At 38.7% G+C, this 11,047-nt stretch overlaps 1 protein-coding gene across 3 annotated transcripts in view; it reads left to right on the top strand.

The window, feature by feature from the left end:
* The first annotated feature begins 8,126 nt into the window (after positions 1-8,126).
* The window catches only part of LOC134539856 (calcium release-activated calcium channel protein 1), a 78,921-nt gene continuing 76,000 nt past the window's right edge, over positions 8,127-11,047 (top strand). The window contains exon 1 of one of the 3 annotated variants that reach the window (XM_063382166.1): positions 8,127-8,205. The gene's annotated coding sequence lies outside the window, so the exon portion shown is untranslated. Of the gene's footprint in view, positions 8,338-8,853; positions 8,983-11,047 lie in introns of those variants that run through there. The other 2 variants (XM_063382164.1, XM_063382167.1) reach the window with 2 other exon arrangements.

The following is an 11,047-nucleotide window of genomic DNA, read 5'->3' as shown; positions in this document are numbered from 1 at the left end:
CAATGGAATGAGGTAGATTTGCATACCCCAATAAAAAATCTGTATCAAAGGTTTTTTTTTCTATCCAGAAACGACAGAAGTGGCACGTGATGCAGTTTCAGTTCAAAGGGGTATTGAACCTCCTGGAATAGAACTGGATTATTGCGATTATGACTGCACCACCAGTCCCTGCAGCCAAGGATGACCCACAAAAGAAAATAACAGGAAGAGACTCAATTTGTTCATTAAGCATTTGGGAAGTATGCAGTTATGATGTATTAATTCATTGACAATGGGCAATAGGCCATAAAGTTTAAACTAGCAGACCAAAAAATAATGTGTACAGAGGTCTTAGCTGACCGTCAAGAAATATTAACAAACAGTTTTAATTTTCATCTAATTAGAAAAAAGTAGAAACTCAACCTGGCTCCCATGGTGATTGGGGCATTGGAGAAAATGGAGACGTCATAATCGATTATTATAAGCAGTAAGTATTTCACACACTTGCAGTGTTCATTAATTTCTGTATGTTTTACATTTAAAATTAAATTAAACATATTAAATGCAACTACTTACATTATTGTTTTAATCTAAGAATGAAGTGAAAATTTATTTCAATATAAAAAAAAAATACAAGTGTAAATATTACATTTTTGACAAATTGACTGGCTTTGATAGTAGTAGTATGTAAATATTAAGTATTTTAAAACATCATGAAATGAAAATAGAAATTTAAGTCTAGGGCTTTTTAATTATTCCATAATGAGTTGATATTACTTATGTCATTACAGTCTTTTGCAAAGTGGCAGTGCCACACGATGTTAATATAAGCGATTGAATGCTATTTTGGTACCCATAGGTGTTTCCATTACAGTATGATGTTTCACAATAACTTAAATGACATGAATTGTAACAAACTTGTATGATATTGAAGTGAGGTTTATTTGTTTTCTGTAGGTGTTAAGGGGACCACCAAACAGAACCTTTTGCATTGCAATGCCAGAGACATGTCGGCTGTGCTAAGGCACGTATCAAAAACATGGTGAAAGACTGCAGTATGATGGCAGGTATTATAAAACTAAATGCTTAAATGAAATTTAGGGCTTTCTGTTTGCATGAAAAATTTTTGTTATATTTGGAATATGTATGTTTTAGCCTTCACTTGCCTGGCTGCGTATGAGCTGAACTTCACCTCTTGGCTGTATCTGAGCTGGACTACATTCACCTGAGTGGGGTATTACCACCTGGCTGCACCTGAGTAGGGTTTCAATACCTGGCTGCACATGAGCTGGACTTCACAACCTGGCTGCACCTGATTGGGGTATCACCACCTGGCTGCACCTGAGCTTGGCTTCACCGCTTGGCTGCACCTGAACTTAGCTTCACCACCTGCTACATGTCAGCTGGACATCACCACCTGGCTGCACTTGAGCTGGACTTCACTGCCTGGCTGCACGTGAGCTTGGCTTCACCGCCTGGCTGCACGTGAGCTTGGCTTCACCGCCTGGCTGCACGTGAGCTTGGCTTCACCGCCTGGCTGCACGTGAGCTTGGCTTCACCGCCTGGCTGCACGTGAGCTTGGCTTCACCGCCTGGCTGCACGTGAGCTTGGCTTCACCGCCTGGCTGCACGTGAGCTTGGCTTCACCGCCTGGCTGCACGTGAGCTTGGCTTCACCGCCTGGCTGCACGTGAGCTTGGCTTCACCGCCTGGCTGCACGTGAGCTTGGCTTCACCGCCTGGCTGCACGTGAGCTTGGCTTCACCGCCTGGCTGCACGTGAGCTTGGCTTCACCGCCTGGCTGCACGTGAGCTTGGCTTCACCACCTGGCTGCACGTGAGCTTGGCTTCACCGCTTGGCTGCACCTGAACTTAGCTTCACCACCTGCTACATGTCAGCTGGACATCACCGCCTGGCTGCACTTGAGCTGGACTTCACCGCCTGGCTGCACGTGAGCTTGGCTTCACCGCCTGGCTGCACGTGAGCTTGGCTTCACCGCCTGGCTGCACGTGAGCTTGGCTTCACCGCCTGGCTGCACGTGAGCTTGGCTTCACCGCCTGGCTGCACGTGAGCTTGGCTTCACCGCCTGGCTGCACGTGAGCTTGGCTTCACCGCCTGGCTGCACGTGAGCTTGGCTTCACCGCCTGGCTGCACGTGAGCTTGGCTTCACCGCCTGGCTGCACGTGAGCTTGGCTTCACCGCCTGGCTGCACGTGAGCTTGGCTTCACCGCCTGGCTGCACGTGAGCTTGGCTTCACCACCTGGCTGCACGTGAGCTTGGCTTCACCGCCTGGCTGCACGTGAGCTTGGCTTCACCGCCTGGCTGCACCTGAGCTTGGCTTCACCGCCTGGCTGCACCTGAGCTTGGCTTCACCGCCTGGCTGCACCTGAGCTTGGCTTCACCGCCTGGCTGCACCTGAGCTTGGCTTCACCGCCTGGCTGCACCTGAGCTGGACTTCACCGCCTGGCTGCACTTGAGCTGGACTTCACCGCCTGGCTGCACTTGAGCTTGGCTTCACCGCCTGGCTGCACGTGAGCTTGGCTTCACCGCCTGGCTGCACGTGAGCTTGGCTTCACCGCCTGGCTGCACGTGAGCTTGGCTTCACCGCCTGGCTGCACGTGAGCTTGGCTTCACCGCCTGGCTGCACGTGAGCTTGGCTTCACCGCCTGGCTGCACGTGAGCTTGGCTTCACCGCCTGGCTGCACGTGAGCTTGGCTTCACCGCCTGGCTGCACGTGAGCTTGGCTTCACCGCCTGGCTGCACGTGAGCTTGGCTTCACCGCCTGGCTGCACGTGAGCTTGGCTTCACCGCCTGGCTGCACGTGAGCTTGGCTTCACCGCCTGGCTGCACGTGAGCTTGGCTTCACCACCTGGCTGCACGTGAGCTTGGCTTCACCGCTTGGCTGCACCTGAACTTAGCTTCACCACCTGCTACATGTCAGCTGGACATCACCACCTGGCTGCACTTGAGCTGGACTTCACCGCCTGGCTGCACGTGAGCTTGGCTTCACCGCCTGGCTGCACGTGAGCTTGGCTTCACCGCCTGGCTGCACGTGAGCTTGGCTTCACCGCCTGGCTGCACGTGAGCTTGGCTTCACCGCCTGGCTGCACGTGAGCTTGGCTTCACCGCCTGGCTGCACCTGAGCTTGGCTTCACCGCCTGGCTGCACCTGAGCTTGGCTTCACCGCCTGGCTGCACCTGAGCTGGACTTCACCACCTGGCTGCACTTGAGCTGGGCTTCGCCGCCTGGCTGCACATGAGCTGGGCTTCACCACCTGGCTGCACCTGTGACATTTCGATGTTCTTACATAAATGAACAGTTATAATTTTGGAAAACTATTTTCTTGAGTTCTGTGTGGTCTGACACTAGAAGGTTGTCGTTGCCATTTTGATTTCAAATTCACTGGTAATGTGGCCATAATGCCATATCCGAGCCTCTGTGAACACAGAGGATCAGCCCAGAAATCATTTACATAATTAAATAAATAGTTCAACGTGTTATATAAGCTAAAGGCCATTTACATGAGGTTGATAAATGCTAAATATTGATCAAAAGAAAATTATTTCAATTTTATTTAAGAAAGATTATCAGAAACAGAAACTGAACTAGCTCTGGTTAATTTGTCCAGAAGTCTTAATTCATGTTAATGAAAGAGCAAAGCTTTTTCAAAAAGTACAAGTTGTCTTAAAATGTTTTATTTGATCATCTGTGAAGTTTTACTGTAGTGAAATGAATTTTACGGTAGTCAACTCTATACACCTTGAAATCTTTTGTTTCTAGGTCATTGTTCTAAAGATTCCATTGGGAGATATATTTCGTAATTTATACAAATACAAATTTTTGGCAGTAAGTAAAATCTGTTATGTATTTCTTCCTCAATAATGCAAAAATAATAATTATACAAATAATTATGTCAGTAATGTACAATATACAAACATATGGTTTACACTTGTGCTCCATTATTTTGTGTGAAGGTATAATGAGTTGTATTTATCATTTTATTATGTGCCATGCAATTGGCAACAGTAAACATGGGTCTTGAAATATTTCATTTCATCATCGGTGAACCGTTACTAAAATAAATTCTACTTTATTCAACTTTATACATCTTAAAGTTGTGGCCATTAGTTGCATAAAATTAAACACTACTCATTTTACTGGTTTGTTATCTGTTAAACTAGTGTTTTCATGTTCACATACACTTGTTTTTATAATTGAGACAGTTAATGAATTTAATTTTCATTTCAGGGATAGATAGCACCACTTTACATGCTGTTTGCTTTGAAATTTTTTCCATTTTGTGGTGGGAATGATAATTATTTTTAGGTTTAGGGGGAGATACATCCCCTCCCCTATTTTGTATATGCCCATGGCCGCAAAAGCCTATATGATCTATATTAGGAATAGCCAACTTGCAATGTGCGAGCTGCATTCAGCCCACACCACAATTTCCCTTGGCCCACTTGGAGAATTTTTTAACAAATAATTTTTATTAGGTGTATTGTCATGTATTAGTCGCCTTCTGTTTCAATGCAGGTGGAATGAGTTGTTAGCATGATGTTGTAAGAACGTGCATGTCAATAGCATATGCCTGGGCGCCACTATTGGGCACACAGACTTGATGGATACTGCTGAACAAGTTCGTGACGTCACCCATGTGTTAACGAGACTCCAGATCTGGTCCGTTCTGAGCATCGGAAACGCTTACACAAAGAGTGGGCTCTTAGAGACTTCCCACACGCCTTGTACCAGAAGTTGTTGACACATAATAAATAATGGTAAAACATCTCATGTTTAACACGATTTATTGGCATGTGGCCGCATGTCTTTTACTCGTCACGTGCTATAATACTTTAAAACGCCTGGCGGTATGAATCTGTATTATTCGCAGTCTTTCACCTTCGTGGCCAACAAGTTACTCACAAAAATTCCCATGAGAGTGTTAAATACTATTATTTAATCAGTCTGACTCCCGAGGCAGGCACCAAGGATAAACATAAAATTGATTTAGAACACTAAATTATTAAAACAGAAGTAAACTGTCAGCGATGGCAAGCAATGAAGTCCCTGGAGTGCAGATTTTTCTAATCACGAGCGGTGATGATTGTATACTGAGCCGGATACAAGAAAATGGCCATTATCAAGACTCTTCCCGCCTTGTTGATGATCGTTATGAGATACTAGATCCGTACCGCTTACATTACAAAAATTGTACCTGAAAATACTTTACATAATAAGAACTAATTAAGTTGCTGTAAAAAAAAAAACCTTTACATTAACTGTATTTGAATACATTAAGTTTGCAAAAAATATTACTGCTCAGGGGTGTGTTGCAAAATGTCCCAAGTCCACCTGGATACAATAGAATTAATTGGGTTATTTAATAAAAGGTTGATCGTCGGAGCTGAAAAGAAACAGAGCACTTTGAGAATATAAAGGAAACAAATTACGATGTTATATTTTAATGTATTTGTGGGAACGTCACACTGCTCCTAGCAGCAATCACTTGCACTCTCTTCCAGACCAGTTGTGCATTATTTAAACACTGGCATATGTTCCCTTGCACATGCATACGTATATAGAGCAGGGGAGGTTATTGGTAAGAAGAGAACTAGTGACACATCAGGCTCAAGTGGACCATGTCAAGTTGGCAGTATACTACTCGCACAAACACTGAAAATATTATTATTATTTTTGTACTCAATGTATTGCATGTATAAATATTAATATTCTTGTATCAGTATATTGTTTAAAGTCAGTCCTTAGAATTTTAAAAATTTTGGTTAATACTATTTTTAAGAGAATTATTTGCTACATATTGCATTTTCTGATTTCTGAAGAAACATAGCACATTCAAAAATTGTTGCAAGAGTTGTTATTTTCAATTCATATGAGTCTGGCCTGTGGAGAAGTTTGAAAAATGATATCTTGCCCTTGAAAAGAGTGGCCATTACTGATCTAGAACATGTATCATAATTAACTGTTCTGAAGTTCAGAACACATACATAAATTTACTGTCAGTTCATATGCTTGAAATGGAAATTTTTTTATGCAAAATAAATTTAATTGAATTATTTAACTAATAAATAACTATTTGAAAATATTAAAACATAGTGGTCTAGGCCATAGTTTTCTAAACAAATGCATGTTGAAGACTGGTAGGTTAATGATTATTGAATTTCTTTAAGTTTTCAGAAAACTATCAAAGTTTCACGTGAAATTCCACCCAGCCGAGGAATTGTGTGTATGCTTCTTGCTCAAATCACCTTGACCTTGAACCCGATAGCCATGCTAAGAAATCTCTTGTGGATGTACCTGAAACAGAATTTTCTGTTGGAGTTTACACAAGCTGGGTGGTGCTGAAGTAGCACTCTTGACCAGTTTTTTTACAGCCCACCCAAATTAGTAATGTGTACAGAATTTTGCACGTGCGTGAAGAGTTCAAATGTATTCAAACTTGAAGCGCTCAAATGATTGATTACCAATTTTTAGTGTTTAATAGTTTGGATTGGTCTGTTTTTTTTTATATGTTTTTTTTAGACATTGTTATTTATTAATAATGCCAATTAAAAGACCCTGTTATGTGGCAGAATGAAGTGAGAAAATATCTGTGTGGCCCCAATTTACTATTAAGTACCAGAAAGTTAATAGTGTATGATTAGATAGAATTTTGAGACCAAAACTTCATAATGTACAAAAATGAGACATATTTTGTACATTTTGTACATATTTTAACCAAAATTGTAAAAATTTAGGATCAAAGAATTTTAACATATATTCTGTCACAATAAAAAAAACTTATTTTTAAATTTTTTATGCTCCTGGAATGTTTTCCAAGTACTTTTATAGAATGTTGTTATACCTACATCATTTAATCCATATTAATGAGTGATCATGCTAAGTTTTGTTCTTAAAAATTCATCAAACCATGAGAAAGGCTGGTTAGGTTATCTTCATAAATACTGTGAAATCGTGTGAACAGTTGGTTGATTGGTTAGCTACATATAAAGTTACTATGAAATAGTGTGTACAGTTGGTTAGATTAGTTATGTATTAAAAATATTGTGAAATTGTGTTTACGATTGGTTGGATACATTAAAAATACTTTGAAATTGTGTGAGTGGTAGGGTAGGTTACTTGCATTAAAAATACTATACAATAATAATGATAGTTGGCTAGGTTAAGTTAGCTACATTTTAAATTGGTAAATTCTAACCAACTGTTGAAACAATTTGACAATATTCTTTAATGTAGTTAACCAAGCCATTTGTCCACACTGTTCTAAATTCAGTTAAGTTAATTGAACTGAACTTTTAAAATTTATTTTTATCTCAAGAAGGAATATTAAATAAATTCTGTATTATATTTTCACTGTGCAAACTATTTGTACAATGTACAGAGAGTCTGAATTTGATATTGAAGTTTCACAGCATGATCATTGCAAAAAACAATTTGCATACTAGACATATAAAGATTAATAAAATTTGAAATTATTGCCATGAGTACCTGTTTATGGACAGGTAAAAAATTAATTATGCTGAAACTTTTTTTTAATCAACCTATTTAAAAAATGCAGTAGAGTTAATTTTTAGTTGTGAACTATGTAACATATGCCGAAGTAATTGCATTGTAAAAATTATATTAAAACCAATTAGTCTCATGAAGGATTACAGGATCTGCATTTTAAGTGCGCTTAGTAATGTGTGTGGTTGAGGTTTACATTCGCTTGGTGGGGCGCTGCAGTGTTTCGTTTGTAAACACGGATGAATGTTAAGGGTGTCTACAAGGAAAAAATATTTTGTACCAACTTAGGCGAGAAAAAAGTACTAAATTATAAATTTGTTATGGTTTTAACAATTTAGGAAGTAATTATGACATTGCAATGCTCTAACTTAAATATCACACCACACACACATACATTCCATAGTTTTTAAAAATAATTACGCTTAATAATAAAACATATTGGCGTTACATTAAAGAAAAAAGTACTAGATCTAGTACGAAAGTACTGTGGACACCCTGAGAATGTTTTCAAACTCAATCGATTTTTTCCAGTCGACTCCTATGAACCGAGAGTAGTTCAAGTGTTGCCGCATAGATGGCAGTAAAGTGCTTTTTTTCCTTTCGAGTCCGAACGATTTGGTTGTTTGGTGGGTTGCCTACGGGAGACTAAGGAAGGCGGTGAAATAGCCAAACAGCAATAGTTAAATTACGTGGCGGTCCGGGTTGGTTAGTTTAGAGCTGAGTCACTAGTTACCATTTTAAATTTTTTTTTTTTTAGTGTGTAATACAAACCGTTTCGTGAACATCACAGGAGTTGAACGAGAACGTCACTTAACAAGGTGACGTGACATGTTGCAGGTAATTAATGTTTTTTTTTTTATTTATATATTTATCATTTCAGCAAAATCTAAAAAAACGTGACCACTTAAGTATCGGTGTTATTGCTTTAGATAGTTCACCAGTATTTAAATCCGATGTGGTTGTGACGTAACGAATCACAGCGGTAAATTCAAAACTGTTAAGTCTACGATTTTAATTATTTTCTGTTTGCAGATATTTTAATTTGTTTATTTTAAAAATTTGAAAATATCTCTTTGAACTGCTTTACTCTATGGCAATAGACCAGTCACGCAATAACAATAGCCTGCATTCTCTAGACAGAATTTATGTTATTGTTATTTTAACATAAACATTGGTTTCGATTGTTGTATTATTTCTAACTATTTATATTTTGAAATTTGGAGCTATCATTTGTATATTTGTGTTAATTCACTTCCAAGTAGAATTTTTCTACCAATCAGGGTGCTCTATTTGATTCTGGCACATTTTTGAATGATTCATAATTGGAACAGACGTTAAAAGTTACGCCATTGTAAAAGCAAAAAGTGGCTAAATTCGTGTGTAATCCTGCTTATTTTAAGAGCAAATTATGACATTTTATATATCTAGTACATTGAATAGGAAGGGTTATGAAATAAGGGTGATCTACACACAAGAAACGCAGTGAGTTTGATTAACTTTCCGGCAATATAGTTTGCATGATACTGTGTTTCAAAAGGTTACTTCACTATCCAGAGATGAAATTATAAACATATTTCACGTTCTTACGATTGATTCAACACTAAAGTGCTTATTACTATCCATTCTGCACCAGCCAGACTTAGTTTTTCAGAAAGTATTTTATGCAGCTATAAGGCGTAATTACAGAGTTAATTTTGTTTCTGCTCCCCAGTAGTCCAGGGATACCGGGGTTTTCAGCCTACCTTGAGTCTTCTAGCCCATTAAATATAAAGTAAAGTTAAATACTTGTAAAAAAAAACCTGACATTGATAAAAGTGACATAGCTCAGAATAAACATTTATTGTATGAAAACGGTATAAAATCCAAAGTCAGTGAGAATTGTGCTAAGTATACACCTAACTTTTAATATTTTCTATGTGCACGACGTAACTTTCCAATTGATTAACAAGTTTATGCCTGTTCAGTCTTATATTAAGCTGTTTTTTTTATTTGGTATCATATTTAATGTACTGTATAAATTTGTAACTCAGGTTATTTGTACAGGAGTAATGTGTGTTAAATTAACCTAATAATAATCTGTCTCATCAGCCCTTACAGACACGAATTTATTTTATTCAAATTTCTGGCATTTGTTTACATATTTTCTTTTATTATTAACCACTTTTGTGTTTTCTTTACCCACGCATATTACCTTCATTACAGTAAATGTCTTAACAATTCTCTGACCTTGGATCAATATAACCTAAATCTATTTTTTGTCATCTCTTAGCATCAATAAAGTTAAACTGTGGTAAAAAAACGGTACTAAGGGTACCTGGTGCCCAACAATACAATAAATAATTATTTTTATTACCACATAATTTGACATTCCAAATTTTTGCAGTGAAGCCATCTGCAATATACATAGCTATAAAGAGTCAGTCGTCAGCGCTTCAAGGTCACTTTTTACGTTGGGGAAGGGAGGGAGGGTTCTCTCAATGTGTTGGTCTAGAACGTTTTTTAACGCTACGAATAAGATGTTTTTAACGCGTGACTGGAGGAAGAATTTTATTTAAAGTAGTGGTTTTTGTTGCATTAAGGATATAATTATTTTGTATGGTACCTATTATTCAAGGCTTTAAGAGTCGTGGTACATTAAAATTCAGAGTTAACGTGTGCTGCTGTCACTACTGTGATGGTCATACGGGGGCTAATGCCCCCGACTCATTTTTTCCCCAACAAAAAAAAAACTAACAAAAAACTGTAACAAAAATAGCTACTCCAGACCGCACTTCATTGAAGTGAGTTCATTTTTTTAAATGTGTAATTCTGCGTTTTTATTGCTACTTCGCCGTGTTATTTTTTTTATTTCGGATTTCCCATTTAACTGTGCGTAAACCATACCATCCAAAACTCGATCATCCACCCCTCCCGGAATTTGAATGTGGGTCCGCCACTGGATCGTAGTCACTGCTATAGCTTGTCTCATCCTTAGATTGCAGTGTGCAATCAAACAGGCAATTTACCCTCCAGCGCATGATATCTGCCTTGAGCGTAGATCCCGGGGGGCTTTCCCCCCCCCCCTTCCCGGGAATTTTGCCGTGGGGATCCCCATTACAAATCCTACAAATTTGCGCCCCTGATACCTACTGTTAGCGCTGTCTTTGTTTTAGAGTGCTCTGTTTCAGATAAGGCCAAAGAGCATAAACGTTTCAGACACAACTTAATAATGTAATGAATCCTTTTTAGAAATCTACTTAAATTAATTTATTTTTAAAAGCAAAATTTGGAATGGTAATTTTGGAAATACACGTTCTTGTTGTATTTCAACATAATATCGAAATAATATTCTATCCTGATGGCATGTATAATTGGTCCTGTGGTACATGATACTTTTTGTTTTAATTTAGTACGTCAGCAGATCCTGTGCATAACAAAAATATTACAATACAAGCATATTTTGTCAGGTCTTGTGAAATTTTATTTTTGTATTAAACTTGCTATCATAATTAATTTTTATATCACAAGTTTTTCTTTACTCCAGGATCTGTCGACATACTTAATGAAA

The sequence above is a fragment of the Bacillus rossius genome, chromosome 16, assembly GCF_032445375.1.
Source record: "Bacillus rossius redtenbacheri isolate Brsri chromosome 16, Brsri_v3, whole genome shotgun sequence".
NCBI lineage: Eukaryota > Metazoa > Arthropoda > Insecta > Phasmatodea > Bacillidae > Bacillus > Bacillus rossius.
This window is presented reverse-complemented; position numbering and strand designations above follow the sequence as displayed.